At 37.3% G+C, this 13,279-nt stretch overlaps 1 long non-coding RNA gene across 1 annotated transcript in view; it reads right to left on the bottom strand.

Moving 5' to 3' along the window:
- The window catches only part of LOC104872672, a 134,387-nt gene extending 122,945 nt beyond the window's left edge, over positions 1–11,442 (bottom strand). The window contains exon 1 of the long non-coding RNA XR_783242.2: positions 11,381–11,442. This is a non-coding gene — a long non-coding RNA (uncharacterized LOC104872672). The remainder of the gene's footprint in view (positions 1–11,380) is intronic.
- Between the last annotated feature and the right edge of the window lie 1,837 nt (positions 11,443–13,279).

Here is a 13,279-nt window from a genome sequence, read left to right as displayed (position 1 = left end):
AAATTCATTCTCTATCTTATGACTATCAATATATTTGTATTTTTGAATATGAAATGTGTTCTTGAATGTCATTATATTGTATATCTAAAACTTACCAATAAAATTAATTTTAAAAATTAAAAAATAAAATGTTCTTATAGATAGCATATAGTTGGATCATTTTTTAAATATATTCTGTAAATCTCTGCCTTTGACTTGGAGTATTCTAATCTATTTACATTTAATGTAATTGCTGATAAAGTATAATCATATTTCATTTAAAAATTATTTTTCTCATTCTCAAATGTGTGTTTCATTTGGATAGTTTGTATTTCTAGGCCATCAAACTCATTAATCTTTTATTCTTTTATACCTAATGTGCTTGTTGAGGCCATTTGTTATTTTTCATCTCAGACATTATATTTTTCATCCCTTGGAGTTTAACTGGGCCTTTAAAAAACATATTTTAAGTTTCTACTTATAGTAGAGAAATATAACACAATAACTTTTAACATCTTGGTCTGCTAATTCTAATATTTGTGCCAGTTCTGATTTCTTTGTTTTGTTTTTGGTTGTACTGGGGATTCAACTCAGGGCCTTTGCACTGAGCTACATCCTTAGCTCTTTTTAAATTTTGGGTCAGTCTCACTAAATCACTAAGTTCCTTAGGCTGGGCTCAAACTCGTGATCCTCCTGCTTCAGGCTTCCAAAATGCTGAGATTACAGGTGTATACCACCATGCCTAATTCTAATTTGTTTCTGATTAATGAACTAGTTTCATCCTGATAGCTCAGATTTTCTTGCTTTTGGGCAATATTATTTTGCCTGGCGATATTATTTTGGATGCAAGACATACTGAATGTTATCTTTTGAGAATTGGATCTTTTTATATTTTGTTAAATATTCTTGAGTTTTGCAACAGAACAGAATTAAACTCCTTAGAAACAGTTCAATCATCTTAAATCTTGCTTACTAGGCAAAACCAATTTGTCATTCCCCACTACTGAAGCAAGTATCTTCTGAATACTCTAATGCCCATGAGTTATGAGATATTTTGATCTGGCTAACAGGAGCAGGTAGTATTATTGAACCTTTATGAGATCTGTCAAAGATTTTTTATTTTCTCAATTTTCTTCAGTATTGAGGATAGAACCCAGGGTTTGGTGCATGCTAGGCAAGTGCTCTACCACCAAACTGCAGGCACAGCCTTACTTTCCTAGTCTTGAACAGTTTCCTCACTTGCATTTGTCAGTTAGTAATATGAATATTTGTCTTCATGGTATGACATAGCGTAAGACTGCAATAGCTACCACTGTAAATAGTAAGATACTTCCAGCAGATAATTCTGTAATTTCCAGAGCTTTCTCTGTGCAGTTCTCTTCTTTCAGTACTTTGTCCTGAAAACTCCAGCTTCCTTAGTCTCCCTAGACTTTCAGTTCCATTTCTTCTACCAGTTTGAAGAACTCCTCTTGGGTTCCTCCTCTCTGTACTATAATCTAAAAACTGCCTCAAGACAGTAAGCTGCAGCAATTATAGAATCGCTTTGTCTCCTCTCCTTCAGGAACCACTGTCACTTGTTGCCTGATGTCCAAGATCTTGAAAATCATTGTTTCAGATATTTTACCTGTTGTTTTTATGGTTGTTTCACATGGAGGGTAAATAGACAGTGAATGTTATTTCATTTTTGCCAGAAACAGAAATCTTTCCCTGGGTTTCTTAATGGTTCTCATGGGCTCCAAATGGCTCAAAATTTTTCTAAGCCAATAGGAGTACCATGTGGCATACTCACTATAATGAGATGTAATAGGAAGTCTACAACATGCCTCTGAGATGCTCTTTACAAAAACAATAAAGCTTACTCTGAGGCCTGCTGCACCTGCACTAGCATAGACTTCACATAAGCCACAACGGCAAGAGCAATTCCCCTGTCCTTGGACTCTGTCTGCCTCCAGAGTTCCTGTATCTATTTCCCTTTTCTTTATATTGATCTACATATAAATGTATATTATTCTGTTAAGGGAAAACATAGGTACATAGATGAGGGCACTATTTAAGCTGAATCTAGGCAAAAGAGAAAGACGATACCTTCCTCCATTGTCTAAAAATGCCAGCTAATGATGGAGACATCACTGGTTTGAGCATTTCTAATCTACTGTTATCTTTACAAAGAGAAGGCATGGCCCCAAAGCCTGGGGGAAGATCAAGATTCTTCAGTGAGTTACACCTAAATGACTTACTAGACAGTTCAGCTTGCTCACATTAGAACCCCTGTAAAGTTTCTAGTCCAATAAGCAGAAAAATATAATTGAAAATAATATTCAAAATGTATAAGATTTTGATACCCAGAAACTCCCCATGGAGAGGAGATTTTTTTCATTTTCTCTCAAAATCAGGTTTAGTTGGGGAAGGGATGGAGCCTCGGAAGAAGGATCAAGTCTCAGAGATTATATCAGGTGTTTTGAGATGTGGCTTTCTCAAAGTACATCACAATTATTTGTGTGATGCAAGTTCAAATACACATTTCCAAGCCTCATTTCACAGTTTCTAAATAACAACCTCTAGTGGTGGAGCCTAAGAACCTTGGACTTTCAATAAACACTCTTGGTAATTTTTATACACATTAATGTTTGAGAATAACAACAGGCAGTTCTGTTGTGAATAGGGAGAATAGTAGTTTCAATACTTAGGTACCAAAAATAAATCTAAGTATATGGGCAAGGTATGGTGCCAAGCAGTCCAACGGTAAGCAAGAGATTCATGCCAGTTATTAGAAGGGTGAGAGAAAGGGCCCACATAGATAGAAACCCAAAACTGGAGATGTGTTAGGCATTGACAGAACACAAAGTTTCAGACAGGTGATAAACATCACCCATGTAACAGCCTGCAGTAAGTATGTAATCATGCAGACTGTGGTCTAGGACTGGCTTTTCATCTCCATTACATTGAAGAAATCCAGGTAGAATGATTATTCAGAAACAGTTAGAGAAACATAAAGAAAATCTAAAAGAGACCAACTACTGGAACTGGAGCCTACTCCCTAGGGTAAGGTAAGCCCAAAGAGGGACCAGCACAGAAACAAAAATGATCCTCAACTACCAAGCAACAACTTGGATTTTCCTTGCTCATTCTGACCTGGGTTAGTTCAGAGTCTGCGATAAGGGTTAACCTGCCCTAGGGAGCTAATTGACCTGCTGAAAGGACTGGAAAAGCCCTATCTAACTCAACTTCCCACCTCCTACCTTAATTTTCTTTCAGATGTAAGCCTCTGAATGCCCTCATGATGCGGGGTTTTTCTCAGTAGTTATAATGATGGCTGCTAGATGTGAAGAAGCTGATTCCTAAATAAAGTAGCTCTCTGTGGAGGGAAGGGGGCAGCTGGATTCTGGAGTCAATAGCAAATTATCTTCACCCTTAAGAAAGTCTGAAATGTCATAGCTTAGTCACTGGGGTAGAGAACTCAGGTGTTTTCGATATGATTCTGCTTTCTGAAAACAGACTATACTTTTGTAGCGTTTGTTTTGTTTTGTTTTTTAAGTTTTATTGGAGTCCCAGAATTTTTGGTTGTTTTGGGGTGGAGGGTAAATTGTTTTTGCAGTACTGAAAATTTTAACCCAGAACCTTCAATTCACACTGAACTACATCCCCAGACCTTGTTATTTTTATTTTTTTATCTTGAGACAGGGTCTCACTAACTTGCTAAATTATCCAAGTAGGGCAACTTGTGGTCCTCCTACCTCAGCCTGCAAAGTGCTAGGATTACAGGTGTATGCACCATGCCAGTGTGAAGTTCCAGTATTTTATCTTTAACATAAACTATATCCAAAACAGATTTCCTAGAATTTCTAAAAATCTTAATGTCTGACTCACCATTGGACAAACCTATAAATCCTTGTTTCCTTCATGCTCAGCATGATTGATATCTCTAAGACTATGGAAGTATCATGGTAAATTCCTCTGATCCCTGGAGGACCACCTTTTAGCAAGTAGGCAGGGAACAACTAGTAATCACTAAAAGTAAACAATGAGGGGAACTGTTAGAGCTAATGTCAAAGAAAATCACAAGAAAAACAGGACTAAATAGATCCAGTGGAAACTGCTGGGTAGAGATGAACCCCTGCTCAAGTTCATCCAACGTCTTATTTGACTCTGGCTGTACTGCTCCTGGATCTACGTGACTTCCTTGGTTATCCTTTCTCAGCCCCCTGCAGTGTTTCTCACTCATTGCATTCACCCACAAAGAATTTTTTTGGGGGGGTACTGGGGATCGAACTCAGGCCCTTGCACTTGCGAGGCAAATGCCAGAACCACTGAGGTAAATCCCTGGCCCAAGAAATATTTTAAAAATCAATTGGTTGTGATTATAAATCATTACCTGCCTGCTGTGCTGAAAGGGATATGAGGCAATCTAGAGAAAACCTTGCATGATGGATTTTTTTAAATTCCAATATTTCTAGGAGTAGTGTCAATTTTTAGATGGAAAATCTTCAGTCTTTTCAAAATATTGACTTGATATGTTTATAAAGGTGTTATTTTTCACAAGCAAATGTCATCGATGTACAAGATTCTTTCTTAAAGGAAGGAAAAAAAAAGGAACCATTTTGACAGGGAAACAGATAATCCCAGATTCAATGATTAAATAATAGATTTGTAATATTTTCTTTCTTTGCTCTCTGAAGGGGCTTCTACCCCACTATTACTCTGCCTTCTATAGTCTTTTTTACTTTGCAAGTTCTCTGTACACTCAACTCAGATTGAGAATTACAGAGATAGAATAAAAACGTTGCCTAAAATTCAATTCCTTGATTGAGGAAACTGAAGTCTGAAAAGTGAATTAACTCTCCCAAAGCTGGCTGAATAAAGACTAAAAGTCCCATCTCTTCATTCTGGCCCACTGTTCTTTTCACTGTTATTTTTTTGTATTGAAAATTACTTTCATTTTTTATTTGCCCAAATTTATTGGGTCTGAAGCTTATCAATGTCTTCCTTTAATTTTATATCTCACTCCCAATTTCTGATGTTGCATATCTCTACTCCCACTTTTATGAAGGTGGGAATGCTGTAAAATAAGGAAGATATTCTGATAAATGCGCACTACAAAGGTAATCTATTCTAAGAGCTAGGAATAACTTGTTGGAATGGATGCCATAGGATCATGATTTTCTTCAACAAAAATTTATGATGCTCAATAATATCTGGTAAAGGGAAGGAAAGATTAATGAATAAAAATTCACATATGAATTACATAACTTATCTCAGCTCTATTTAAAAAAGAATCTCAGTATAATCTTTGTACTTTGATCCCAGGGGTGTGGCATGATGTGTGAAAAGGCCACTGCCTTTCAATAAAGGCATCCATCCTGATTAAAACATCTTACCAACTGGGTGTTCTTGGGCAAATCACTTGAACTTCTCTAAGCTTAATTTCATCATGCCTGAATAAAAATAGAAATCTTGGCCATTTCAAAGAACTGTTGTAAGGACCAAATCGAATAATATATGAGAAGCTGGGTGTGGCACCGCACACCTGTGATCCCAGCACTTGGGAGGCTGAGGCAGGAGGATCACTGCGAGCTCAAGACCAGCTTGGGCTACATAGTGAGTTCCAGGTCAATCTCAACTACATAGTGAGACCCTGACTCAAAAAAACAAAACAAACAAACAAATAATATATAAGAAATTGTTATAGTTCAAAGGTCAGAGAATATATATATATACCATGATGGCAGGGAACCACAAATGTTGTATTCTTAGCAACTAACACCATCTCTGGCAGATGGTAAGCACATAATATTAAATAAATTCATATATTAATATATGAAAGGCCAGGGATTTAACTCAGTGACACCACGCCTGCCTTACAAGTACAAGGTCCTAAGTTCAATCTCCGGTACCAAAAAATATAAACAAACAAACAAACAAACAAAATTATGGGGAAATATCATTCTTGTCACTATTTTCTTGCTGGGGAAATATTTATGGAAGGATAAAGCCAAGTGTATGAGTAAAACAGAGGTTGGAGGAGGGAAAAGAGAAAGGAAAAAATGGCTGGCATTTTTTCTTTCCCAGAACAGAAGTAGAGAAGATAGAATTAAAGAAAGGATGATCAAAATTACCAGTCCCCCAAACTGCCCTTTTGCTTTCACAGCCCCATGAATCGCAGCTTTCAATCCTACCACTAATATTTTTAAGACTGCATTTAGGCATCAATGCCATTGAGAAATCTGTAAATCATTTCATTCATTTTTTAGTGAGATGTGTGTATGTTCTCTTTGGTCATTAAAAATAGTACTGCTTTACATTTATGTTGGATATAACTAATTTAGAGACCTTCTTTTCTATTTTGTTATCCCTCTTTAAAGTCTTTAGTGACCAGGGGGAAAGTCAGTGGAATTCAGGAACAACTTAAAGGGAAAATAGTGCAGATCATTTCTTTTTACTGAAATTCAAGCTATAATTGAATACAGCTAAAATCTTATGGAATAGGTGTCTGGATATATTGTCCTTTTCCAATTTTATAGATGGTTTCCCTCATACACATAGGAATTCCATCAATATATTTTTCTCTGCCATAGAGGTCAGAGTTTTGTAGGCCTTTGGGGAATAGATAAAATGCCTAAATGTCAGCTCAACAAAAGAACCATGTTACCACACTGGAACACCATGTTCTTGATACTTGGCAGACTTTGGGAACATCCCAAACCATGTGTATTTTGGAGAATGCAGATAGGTCACAAAATTAAATCAGTCTGGTTTAGCCAAACACCCTCAACCTAGTTCTAGGTTTCAAATAATTGACAACCTTCTCCTCCCCCAGTCACATTTATTACAGTCAATTCAAAATAGTTTTAATTGGATTCAGATAAAACTCTCCCACTTTTTTTTTGCTTTCACAAATATAACTGACAGGAACAAACAAAAAGAGTTCTATCTGTAAAGAGCAATGTGGTAATAAGACTTTGGACCTTAAAGTGTACAGAAGACTAATGAGGCAATATCTAAAATGTGTTTGAGATACATGAGTGAAAAGGTTCTATCAAGATAGAAAACAGGATAAACAATGAAAGAAATCCTTGTGTCAGGAAATATGTCTTTTTCAGAACAAAATTATTAAGTAATAGTTAACGAATACGCATATGTTAATCTTCTCTGTCATCTCCAGCCCAGGTAGACTGAAAAGTATTTGTAATTGTTCCCATAATAACAAATAAGAATACCAGCTTCTGCTGAAAGATTTCCCAAAAAAATTCCAACACAAAACCATGAATGTTAGGTAATGTCTTTGTATTAAGCCAAGTTTCCAACTTCAAGTTCAGCTCTTGGTCAATTTTATTATCAAAGTGAAAGCACAAGTCCTGGCCCCTCCAACTTTCCACTCTATTCAAACCAAATGCATCCCTGTGGGATTCCATTGCTATCATAAATTGATGAAAATTGCAAAGCACACCCTCTTTGGGTTCCTGAAACATCAAAGTACACTCAACAGATAATGTCAACAGTGACCATATAATGGACTTCAGTAATTGAAGAGCTCAAATCAATTACCTACAAGATTTAATTTGCTTCTTCATTTAAAAGTTCATAAAACTCATTTCTTCCCATGGCATCTCTTTTCCCTAACAACTATAAGTAATTACACTAATTTATTTTCATGATTCCTATAAAATAATGAATGGGTGATGAAGTTTAGGAAAGAATTTTCCAATGGAATATTAGTATGTGTCCTTCTCGCAAATTCTTATAAACCAATAATTCTCCCATTTGTTTAAATCATTAGGATTTCATTTTTCAGACCCTTACTTGACAACAAACCACCACCTTTTTTGAACTCACTCAATTTTAAACATTTTCTAGTACAATCAAGTAACAAAATTTCTATCAGGGAAATCACAAAATCTAAGAGGTGGGAAGAGCTTTTATATATTATCTCATTTAACCCTTGCTTATATACAGGTGAATTTTGTTAACAGATATTAAGAGTGGGCCATGTTTGGCCTTTTGAGATATGTATAAAGTGATGACAACTCCCTTACCTCAAAGGGGGTTATGGTGCAGTAACAAGATGCCCACATGATTCCCTTAGCAATCACTTGAGGAAAAAGTACAATTATAAAAATGAAGGTTCTCAAGCTCCACCTCAGACTTACTGATTCAGAAACTTTAGGAATGGGATTCAGGAATGTGTATTTACCATAGAAAAGCACCTCGGGCTATCACTTTACACAGTAACGTTTGAGAACCACTGCTCTGGTAGGTATGAGAAATGTGCACAAAATATCAGTCAGAAAAATGTCAAATAGGGGGCTTGTCTTTTAGGGACATGAAAAGGAAAAGAAAGGGAAGGGAATAAGGAAAAGAAAGGGAATTGGGAAAGGAAAAGAAAGGAAAGGAAAATAAAAGAAAAAATTGATTAGCATCTTCCCTTACTAAAGCCATATATTTATCAGCAAAGAAGTCATTTTTTAGCCTAAACATTCTTGTAAATTATACTCACCACTATGTTGGATTGTGATCTATTGATTTATAATAAAAATACTTAGCACAGAAACCCAAAATCTCTAGTGATCTACCATTCTCTACATTTAGTTTCATTTAGCTCATGAACCACAGATGTGAGTCCATTTTCTTCCAATGACAGTGTCCATAAGAAATTGTAATTTCCTTTTTTCATGTTCTCTTCAATGAGGAAAAAAATAATTTGCAAAAAAAAAAAAAAGATTGTAATTTCCAAAATTTCTTCTAGTGACAGAAATACAAAAAACTGGTTGTTAAGGCTTGTATCTAGATGTCTCCCCAAGTCTCATACTGTCAGAGGTGGAGCTTTGCAGAGGTGGCTGGATCTAGGCTAGGTTATGCTGGGATCAAGGATGCAATGCTAGGATTAAGGGTGTGAGTTCTACCTGCCTTAAGGATGGGTAGTCTGGATAAGATATAAAGAACAAAAAGAAGCTTGTCACTGGTTACTTGTGGCTTATAATTTGCTGCCTTCTGCCTGCCATTAAGTGTTTCTCCTCTGCAATGCCCCTCTGCCATGCCTCTCTGCCTTGGAGCCAGCCAACTGTGAAATGAAATTGCCACAAACTGTGAGCTAGATAAACCTTTCCTCCTTTAACTTTTGGTGCTGTGTATTTTGTCTCAGCAATGAGCAAAGTATATAAGACACTAGTTAACAGGAAGAAAAGTTTAATTGAGCTAGACTTTAAGTATGTAGGGTCTGAGATTAGTCGGGACATAGAAATTCTACATAAGACCAAAAATTTGCATTCAGAGAAATCACCTGGAGAGTGCCTATCAAAGCAAAGCGTAGAAAGGTTTGACTTCATAGAAATAAAGTGGATAACCAAATTTTTTAACAACCACCCTAGCTAGCTAATTCTAATGTGAATGGCTTTGAGAAAACATTTGGGTGCCGTGATTACAAGACTTCAAACTCTTACTTGTCTTTCTTTGAGTCTAAATCAATATATTAAACATAGTAGTGCATATTTCATTAAAGTAAGCACATAAAGTGGAATAAATAGGGAAATTAGGTTCACTTAATTAGAGCCTAGATTAGGAAAATCAAAGCTGAGGATGGGCTGGGGATTTAGCTCAGTGGTTCTGCTGCCTGCCTCGCAAGCACAAGTTCCTAAGTTTGATTCCTGGTACCAAAAAAAAAGAAAAAAAGAAGCTGAGGAATGTTGTTTGTATCATGAGTTACTATCATCCAGAACTTGGAGCCACAAAGCAATAAAAAAGTAGCTCTATGAAAGCTTTGCTTTTATTTCTTTGAGAGTATATAGAAAACATTGAAGTTATCTACTTTTAAAATATTAAATATGATGAAAAGTGTGTGCATGTGTGTGCATAAACGTGTAATAAAGATGATGGATGATTAAGGGTAGGAATTACTTTCTGGCCAATGGTAATAATCAGAAAAATATAATTCTGAGGATCATACAAAATAAAACCTATCTATCCTTGGCTTAAGCATCCCCACTCCTGATGTTAGGACTGTAATTTCCTGATTCTCTCAACAAACATGAACTAACTAAATAAATAAATAAAAGAACTGTAGACAAACTGAACATGTATAGCATTGTCTAATTACTAAAATTCCCAGAGAACTGAGATAGTCTCATCATCATGTACTTTAGAGAAACCAGAACATGCCTAGGTTCTAGGGATGTATACTTCCTGAGTCATGTATTATAAAAAACATGCTATCTCTCAGCCCATTAACCTGTAAACGGTGCTCTGGCGTATTACACACTTACTGACTTGGTGACTTTAAACAAGGTATGCAAAATCGGTACCCAGATAAATCTTGTTAAACCCAGACTCCAGAGACCAAGAGATCTCTGAAACAAAAGGGTTCCCTAACTATTACAGATACTAGACAGAAAAAGAAATGACCAAGTCCTGGGACAAGATATTGCCACTATCAGCATGGAGGCTAGGTAACAGCTGGAAAACATCTGCTAGATCTAAGAAGCCTGAATATTTTATAGTGAAATCATGGGGAAGAAAGGCACAAATTACACTTAACCTACCCTGGCTATTGATAAGAGGGGTGAGGTTACTTCAAACAAGCTTTAGGAAAGGAAGGCAATCTATAAGAAGCAGTGATTACCCTGGGTGAATCAGGGCTGAAGCAGGACAAAGTAGCATCCAGGGCAGTGGTGGCGAACCTATAGCACATGTGTCACAGCTGGCTGTTCATTATCATTGAAAGCTCTAAAAGGTTCACTATCACTGATCTAGGGAGTCAAAACACGTATTTGAGAATGTAAAAACAGTCTTTTGTTCTTTTTGGCCTGTAGTTTGTTGCTGATTAATCTCTCCCCATCTCTCTTTCCTTCTACCCCTTGGTTCTTTGTGACTAAATGTAGGACATTTCAGAATTTTTCTCTTATCAATCTGTATTCATGGTCTAGGCTCTTTCCACTCAACCATGATGCTTCCCACACCACAGTGCCTGAGGTGGCACTCACCTCAGTTTATGTGTGGGAGGATCACATGAGATAATTTTTGTAAAAGTGCTCTGTAAGCTGTAAAGCACCATACAGATGAAGCGGATTATTATTAGTCTTTTATGAAACCCAGCATAAAGATGCAAAAGGACCCAGAAAATAAAAACAAGATAGGCAAACCTGAAAGATAACATCTACAGAGCCTAGCACATGTCCCCACATACATAGTAGTAGTTGCTTAGGAAGTACTAAGTAAAGAAAAACACAAAACTGGTTTGTCCTTCCACCACATAACATCTGATACCAACAATAAAGAAAGGTACCCTAAGTCAAGGATGGTTTCATTTAATCACACCAACTAAAATGCCCCCAAACCCTAAAATCTTAAAAGGAAAGAGCACTAAAATATAAAATGTGACTTCAAATCTGCAATGAAACAGTTATCTCCTTACCTTTTCTGTCTTTCAAATGCAGCCGTGTAGAAATAGAACCTAGGGGACGTTGCTTAAGTGTTTCCTGGATCTGGGATCTGTATATCTAAGTAAAGAAAAACACAAAACTGGTTTGTCCTTCCACCACATAACATCTGATACCAACAATAAAGAAAGGTACCCTAAGTCAAGGATGGTTTCATTTAATCACACCAACTAAAATGCCCCCAAACCCTAAAATCTTAAAAGGAAAGAGCACTAAAATATAAAATGTGACTTCAAATCTGCAATGAAACAGTTATCTCCTTACCTTTTCTGTCTTTCAAATGCAGCCGTGTAGAAATAGAACCTAGGGGACGTTGCTTAAGTGTTTCCTGGATCTGGTAGATCTGTATAATTGCCCTAGTAACCTGTAGAGGAAATAACAAGTTCTATAGAATTTTGGGCACCTGAACTCTCTGCTTTGGATCTGGAAGGCTGATTTTTACTGACAATTCTGATTTTAAGCCAAACCAGATTCATCCCCTAACCCAGTGATGGTGAGCCTCTTAGAGACCAAGTGCCCAAATTGCAACCTAAATCCCACTTATTTATCACAGAGTGCCAACACTGCATTAAACTTGGATACTAAGGTCTTCATTAAAAAAAAAACATACGCTTGGCTCGTGTGCCTACGAAGAAGGCTCTGTGTGCCTGCTGTGGTATGCCATTGGTTGGCCATCCGTGCCCTAACCTCTCTCCCCCAAACACAAACAGGAAAGGAGAAGCAGGGGTGGGGGAGGCAGGAAAAGTTATTTATTGGAAAAAACTTTGTTTCCTAGAATATATACAGTATGATTTAAATTTAAATATTTAAATTACATCCTATGCAACTTTTAACATAGACAGTTATTTGAAAAATGAGCTGGACCCATAATGGAAATACCAAATTTAAAAGCTTCAAGGAGAAAAATGTTTCCTTCTGGGTGGGCCTTAATTGCCTTCTTTATCCCCTACTGCAAATATATTTTTACGCTGGGTAACATTTCCAAAACAGGAGTGTTTTTTCTGCTGTCGAAACAAACTAATTTGCTTTCAAAGCCACAGAAATGCCCAACTGTTATAAAAAATGTTTTTCTCTGGCCCCTTGCCTGTCTTATCCCCCTATAGCTTTGCCCATTGGCCCCTTTCACTAGGAGGGCCCCTGGGGCCGTCTGGTGGAACTCATTGTAAAACTATTTTGTGCAGTAAGAGTTAGTTTCATCAACATCTCATAGACCACCTACAACACGCCAGGTCTTGGCAAATGTCTACTGGTTTCCCCAATATTTGATAAACTGTACCCTGAGTAACTGACCCAGGCTTCTGGGTTTCCCTTTGAGAACTGATGAGGGTAGAGATGTCTTTTTTCTTTCTTTCTCTCCCTTCCTTCCTTCCTTTCTGATCAAGAGAGGATGAAAACCTCTCACCAAAAATCTATGCAAAATTCATTTTGCGCTTTTGTTTTCAGAAGGGGTAGGACAAGAGAATTAGACAAACTAGACGGTCCAACATTTACAGTAGCATTTTAAGGGTGCACAGAGAGAAAGTATTTGTTAGAAGCACCCTTGAAAGCCTGACCCTTGGCCGGCCATTAGCCCCAAGCCCTCCCAGTGTGGGATACACCTCCTGTACGCAGAGTTGTGGTTCAAATCTCGGGAGCAAGGTGAACTAAGGCCAAAGGAGTCAGAAGCTCCTGGAGAACAGGCCATAGTTTTGCCTCAGCCTATGTTCTCTCTTCATGGCCTTTTCTCTTACATACTAGGTGCTCAACAAATGCGGACCCAGGACGCAAAACACTCAAACTGCCCTCTGAGCCCGAGGCGAAGTATGGGGTGCGGATGTTGATTCCGACCCACCATCTCCTCTCACTTGCTAAGGTAACCCGGCCTCGGCCGGTGA

Source organism: Fukomys damarensis, unplaced genomic scaffold (genome assembly GCF_012274545.1).
Source record: "Fukomys damarensis isolate Sample0158 unplaced genomic scaffold, DMR_v1.0_HiC HiC_scaffold_32, whole genome shotgun sequence".
In the NCBI taxonomy this organism is placed as follows: Eukaryota; Metazoa; Chordata; class Mammalia; order Rodentia; family Bathyergidae; genus Fukomys; species Fukomys damarensis.
The sequence above is the reverse complement of the archived record's forward strand: the minus strand, read 5'-3'. Positions and strand labels throughout refer to the sequence as shown.